The sequence below is a fragment of the Salminus brasiliensis genome, chromosome 5 (genome assembly GCF_030463535.1).
Source record: "Salminus brasiliensis chromosome 5, fSalBra1.hap2, whole genome shotgun sequence".
In the NCBI taxonomy this organism is placed as follows: domain Eukaryota; kingdom Metazoa; phylum Chordata; class Actinopteri; order Characiformes; family Bryconidae; genus Salminus; species Salminus brasiliensis.
In genome coordinates, this window is record NC_132882.1 from 28,030,344 (window position 1) to 28,036,874 (window position 6,531).

Here is a 6,531-nt window from a genome sequence, read left to right on the forward strand (position 1 = left end):
GGGTCTTCATACTCACACTTCATTAAAGTCACATCAAGAAATGTGATGCTAATTGTGCTGTGTAACAGACAATAGGCCCTTGTCCAGTCATGAACAAGATATGTGCCTCCCCTCATGTTCACTTGAATGCACAGTTAGTGATTTATAACAGAACACTGTCCTGTAAAAAAAGCCCACCTGCAGGAGTCTGACAGTATATTTCTCCAGTAAGAACCAAAATGAATGTTTCTATAATGTTTTCAAACATGTTTGGTCACACTGACGAGCCTTGATGATGGATGGATCCATTCAAAATGCGAGTCTTAATCCCTCTCCAGGAAACCGCCCCTTAAAGTCATAAACTCAGCATATTCATGAAGATGATGTGGAGCTGTCAAACTGCCTGTAGTACCACATAAGTATTGTTTTCCCACTGTTGATTTGTGGTTGTATTTGCTGTATTTTACAGCTGTATATTATTTCTTAGATTATGTGGATCTGGATTTGAGACTTTCAGTCCATTTTGGCACCCAAGGAGGTGCCGAGTGTGGTCATAAATATGCATGAGCTCATTATCTTGTCAATATTGACCGGCTGCTACTGTGAGTTTTATGAATCTGGCCTATTATATCTCCAAATTGTCAAACACTTTAAATTATTTAGACTTTGTGATTTGCTGCTGTTTATCTGAGTTGAGGAAATCACGTAGTACAACAATAATATCAGGCAAAATGATCCAAATTGTTAGAATATAAATTGGTATTTTAAGCATCAGGCAGGCCCTAGTAATTAGATAACATAAGTGTCGAATATCTCCAGCAAGATCTTTGCTTGCAGATGTGAAAACCCACCTCCCTGGCTCTCACACAGGGTTACACTGCCTAATTAAAGCAAAAGCAGCAACTGTGATGGAGGTGTGTTCTCCTCTGTGAGATCCTCACAGCTTTATTCTGGGCTCTCGCTGCTCCTCAAGTGCTAAAAGAAGTCCGTATGGCTTTTAGCTCAGTCATGCCCGAACTAAGACAAAGGGCTTCATCAATTTTCAATGTGCTTCATCTTGGGGTGGAGCGACTGCGGGGAAATGAGTGAACAAGCATGTTAATGTAGAATCACATGCAAGTCAGAGTAGTTCCTGCACTGCTTCGTGTGCAGGTCCACGTCACCACGGTTCTGCTCGCGGTAGCATCCTCGAAAAAGAACGGCACAAGAGAGCAAGAGAGTGGCAAGATGGCAGAGTGAATGTTTTATAAGTCAGCCCCTCGCAGACAGCACAGATATGCACACACAAACACCCACCCACACGACTGTAACGCTAAAGTGGAAAGCAGGCGTTTCATTTCTGATCATATTTTAATTATATATAATATCAGTATTTATCAGTATATAGGATAATACACACCTTATGTATGGACAAAAATATTGAGACAACAGCTCATTCATTGCATATTGTTTCTGCTATAAGAGGGTTAGTGAGGTCAGGATGCTAGATGATCACCACCCCACCCCATCACCAACTCCCCAACTTATCCTAAAAGTATTGGACGGAGGACCAACACTGTTCCACTGCTCCACAGATCAATGCTGGGGGGTGGGGGGCATTAGGGGGGGCATACACCTGGCATTAGGCATGGTTCCAACAGGTTAATGTTTATCTGCTCCAGAGTCCTGTTCTATTGATAATACTTCTCTACAGGGACTAGACAAGCTGTGTGTAGCTGGATGCATTCTTTAGGTCGGGTGTCCACAAACATTTGGACATACAGTATAACAGAACATTTAACAGTACCATTTTTCTAAGAGTGTGTATACAGCCGACTAAGAGATTATCCTTTACGTGGCAATGAACTGTTCCAGCATTCTAACTGCTATTTAAGTTCTACACATAACCACTGATTTTTCCAAAGAACCCCTGAAGAACCCTTTTTAAGGACGTAGGACTAAAAATGGTCCTTTGACAAAAACTCTTCATGATAACAGTGGAACCCTTTGTAAGAACTACACTGAATTTTTTTTTTTAATAATTCTTCAAAGAACCCCAAAAAAGGTGCTTTCCATTATGTAGAAGAACTATTTAACCTGGCACAGAACCACTGGAGAATCATATGGAGAGCACGTGCCCCTGCTGTTATGGTATGGTGAACTGATATGATGTGGAACTGTACCCTGTGGTTAGTCAACGTGCCTCTAGGTATCATGATGATAAAATATCACCTTGTCGCCAAGTCATCCTTGTCTTTGACGAGGGTCAGCTAATGCTTTCTACCTCCCCTGCCCTGCTCTCTGTTCTAAGCCCATGGCCTGCGTCCCCCAGCACACTGCCTAAGCTTCATTAGACAGAAATCCAGACCCTGATTTAGATCCTAATTAGAGGAGAGAGCGGCCGAGCCCTGATCGCCGGGCTCGCACAGGATGATGGCCCAGAGGCTACAAAGTTCTCTCGGCATGGTTTCGTCGTTAAGCTATTACCACTCCACAGAAAAAAACAAGGAGGCAGCTTCCCTCTCCAATCCTCCCCTTCCTCGCCTCACCCACACCACTGACACCCCGACGAGAGGTCAAAGTCATCAGGGCGACATCTGCGGGACACCAGAGAGCCCGGGTGGAACTGGTATAATGAGAACAAATTTGCGGGACAGGATTTTTCACAGTGTTGGAATGAGGAGGTTGAGGATTTTTTATATAGTATATATAGATAAGAATGTGAATGTCTCTAAAAGCTCCCTCACAGGAAAATATTACAAGCAGTGACTGTGACCCCACCTGATATCTGAGACATTATTTGAAGGTATTTTTGAGCCTAAACCTTTTATTTAAAAAAAAAAAAATCCATTCATGGCGGAGATATACCTGCAGGGCGTTATAAGGCAAAATAGTCCCCAGTGCAACCCTTTTTTCGAAGTGCTGTTTCTCCTCTAAGCTCGGCTGGTGTGAACAGAGCTGATGTTATTTTCAGAGCCTGGTAAAAGGGAAGGGAAACACCAAAACACCTTTGCTGCGAAGTGTCAGGAGCGACAGCCTGCGGCAAACAGATTGATGAACAACTTGAAGAATGAGCAACTTGAAGTGTGTGTGTGTGTGTGGGGGGGTGTTTTATGGGAATATACATGCTATTATGTGAGGCCAAAGGACCCCCACCCCGCCCACCCGCTGGAGGGTGCGCTGGAGGCCGAAGATGACAGAGGTGTGGGAGATAAAGAGAGGGGGAGCAGGGTCTGAGGAGGCGGCCCGGACAAAAACAAAGCAGGACATCTAGGTCGAAAGGTACGCATGGCTGCCCTCCAAAAGGCTACTGCGCTCGCCGGCGAGCCCCATCTCATCCCCTTCTGTGATTAAAGCCGCGCTGTCAGGCTGCTCCGGCGAGGGCTATTTTTACTCCTCATGTATCACTCTTTCCTCTTGCTTTAGATTCAAAGACGGAAAACGGCCCCCACCAAAGATCTGCAACCACGGGCTAAGTGCTTTGTCCTGTTCGCCTCTCTGGATGAAAATAACCTGGTGACCCACAACAAGTGCGCTTTTACAGGAGGCAGGGAGGCTACAGTCAGTCACCGTTATTACACTGAGCTCATTATTAATGTCCTGCAAAAAATACACTATACTAATGAGCAGAACTGCCCAGTGAATAGGATTAATAAAGCCTGAACATTTTTATCATGATCTTAGAATTCTTCTTCTTATTATTATTAATATTATTATTATTATTAGACAATGCAACCCTTCTTACGGATGGCCTTTGCCTGTACAAACAGGACTAATCGAGTGTAAAACAGTGAGGTGAAAAGGCTGGAATATGAAATATTTGTTGTTAAAAAGAATCTTTCCTGCTCTGCACAGCTTAACCCTGCAGTGTGAGGATCTCAGGGTTGTCTGTGTGCGTATGCGTGTGTGTGTGTGTGTGTGTGTGTGTGTGTGTGCGCGCACTCTGAGGATTCACATCATTCAGTGTGCTGCCGTGATCCCGCCGAGGGAGGGGCGCCTATACAGCTCCCCCTACTGGACACACACACAAACACACACGCACACACACACACACACACACACACACTAAGACCCAACTGAGACCCAGTGAAAGCCGGTGCACTCTCCAGTTTGCACCGCAACGCTCATTTAATGACTGAATAGGTTGTTGTGGTGTCAAAATTAAGTACACACACACACACACATATATAATATAACACACACACACACACACACACACACACAATGTATATATATATATAAACTGATTGTTTCAGTGCTCGAACTCCTCCGCTTCCATCCACACACTCCGCACACACACACACACACACACACACACACACACATGAGCGCGCGGTCAGTTTGCACACAGACTGGCCTTCAAGTCTCACTCATCTATAATGAATAAACAACAGTCGACTCAGATCTCAAATCAATTATAATAAACAACAGGACATCCAACCCTTGCGCGAGACAGACTGGTGTCCTCCATGCGCAACAAAAAGAGCAAGTGCAGCAGCTTGTGTTTCTCTTCTACCTGTGCTGAGAAAAGCCCGAGCTGCTGAGGAGAACACCTGAACTGCTAAAGCCCTCAGAAGATCCGGGAAGTGGCCCATGAATATGCGTAAAGGCGGTTCTCCGACGCAGTGAGGGGCTCCAGACTCACGCAAAACGACAGAGAGCAAGAGGACAGACAGACTCAGAGGAGGGACAGAGGAGAGAGGAGAGATAGAGAAAGAGAGAGAGACCTTCAGACTGACCAGCATATACTGAACAGTGCTCGAACACGCACTCTTCACACACGCGTAAAAACGCGCGGTTTGGTACATTTCAGCACCCCAGCTGAAGCGCGCTGCATGGCGCGTCCAGTTGGCTGGATGGTGTTTGGACGTTGTGGACAGAGAAGGTGGAGGACAGATCAGGGTGGAGAACTGTAGGAACAGGGAGCCCCTGAACGAATCTGTTGCATATGGCCCCACATTTCACCGCGCGACAGAAGGACAGTGTCCCCTGTTCCCTTCGGCGAAGGTGCCACGTCGTACTCCCACCAAGCCCCCGGTGTGTGGAAGCGCGTGAACGGACCTAGCGTCCCCTCACTTCACTTAACACAAACTTAACCTTCTCCAGCACCTTCACTGAGAACTACAGGGGGAGTTCACACTTCATAAACACACACACACACACACACATAGAGAGAGAAAAACACACGCGCGCACGAGACCATGGAAGAAAGGTGAAGAGACGTTACCTGGTAAAAGTTCTCTCTCTCTCCATCCCTTGTTCAAATCGTGTCCCCCAAGCCCCCCAGCGCTCCGCCAAGTCCAGCACATACAAGTCCAGCGTCCATCCTCTCACAGAGCTCCGCGCGCGTGCGACTGAGAGTGAGAGTGTGTGCGAGTGTGTGTGTGTGTGTGTGTGTGTGCGTGTGTATGTGTGTGTATGTGTGTGTGTGTGTGTGTGTGTGTTAATGTTTTCTCCCGCTGGATTTCTGAGGGGAGACACGCCACAGGCTTCCACCACCAACTCCGAGAGAAGGGAAACTCCGAGACACTCCGCGCGCTCCGGCACTGTGGCGGAAACACGGCGTCCTGACGGCGTGAGCACGTCGCTTCAGTCTCTCAGGGAAAGTCACTCAAAAACAAACACACACTCACACACACACACACACACACACACAAAACACACACACGCGCACAGAGAGAAGAAGTAATCCGCACGTGGAGGCTGCAGCGGCAAGTGCGCGCGCGCGTTCCCGTCCCCTGCTTTTCTTATTTCAGTGTTGTTTCACACAGGCGCGCAGGAGCAGTGTGGAACCAGAGAGAGGGAGGCGCACTGAGGGACTCTCTCTCTCTCTCTCTCTCTCTCTCTCTCTCGCTCTCTCTCTCTCTCTCTTGCTCTGGGGTTGGTTTTGTTTTGTTTTGGGGCAGAGCCTGACTCTCGCGCGCTCCTCTGGCCCCTCTGCTGAATCTGTCCGTCTGTACCTCTGTGTGTGTGTGTGTGTGTGTGTGTGTGTCAGTGAAGAGACAGGAGTCGGGGTTTGAAAAGCGGGAACGCTCGTCACTAAAAAGAAAGAGAGAGGAGAGAGAACAGCAACAGCAGCGCCCCCTGGTGGGGAACACGAGAGAGAGAGAGAGAGAGAGAGAGAGAGAGAGAGAGAGAGAGAGAGAGAGAGAGAGAGAGAGAGAGAGAGATGACGGAAAGCGAGGGAACCCAGAAAGAGGAGGAGAGATGGTGTGTATGTGTGTGTGATGGGTGGAACAGGAGCAGGACAAAAGAGGAATAGGGGGGATATGTAAGTAAGAAAAGAGAGAGAGAGAGAGAGAGAGAGAGAGAGAGAGAGAGAGAGAATGAGCCAAAAGAGAAGAAATTAAGAGAGAGAGAGTGATGGGTAGAAGAGTAAAAAGATGGAGAAAGTGAGAGGAGGAGAGAGTGATGGGTGAAAGTAATGAAAGAGAGAGAGAAATGGGAAATAAGAGAGAGAGGGTAAATAAAAGAGAGAGAGAGGGTAAATGAAACAGAGAGAGGGTAAATGAAAGAGAGAGAGGGCAAATAAGAGAGAGAGGGTAAATAAAAGAGAGAGAGAGGGTAAATGAA

The 6,531-nt window shown here is 47.0% G+C and overlaps 1 protein-coding gene across 5 annotated transcripts in view; it reads right to left on the reverse strand.

The window, feature by feature from the left end:
- Positions 1–5,974, reverse strand: part of adgrb1a (adhesion G protein-coupled receptor B1a) — a 138,260-nt gene extending 132,286 nt beyond the window's left edge. For all 5 annotated transcript variants that reach the window (XM_072680061.1, XM_072680058.1, XM_072680060.1 and 2 more), the window contains exon 1: positions 5,186–5,974. The gene's annotated coding sequence lies outside the window, so the exon portion shown is untranslated. The remainder of the gene's footprint in view (positions 1–5,185) is intronic.
- Between the last annotated feature and the right edge of the window lie 557 nt (positions 5,975–6,531).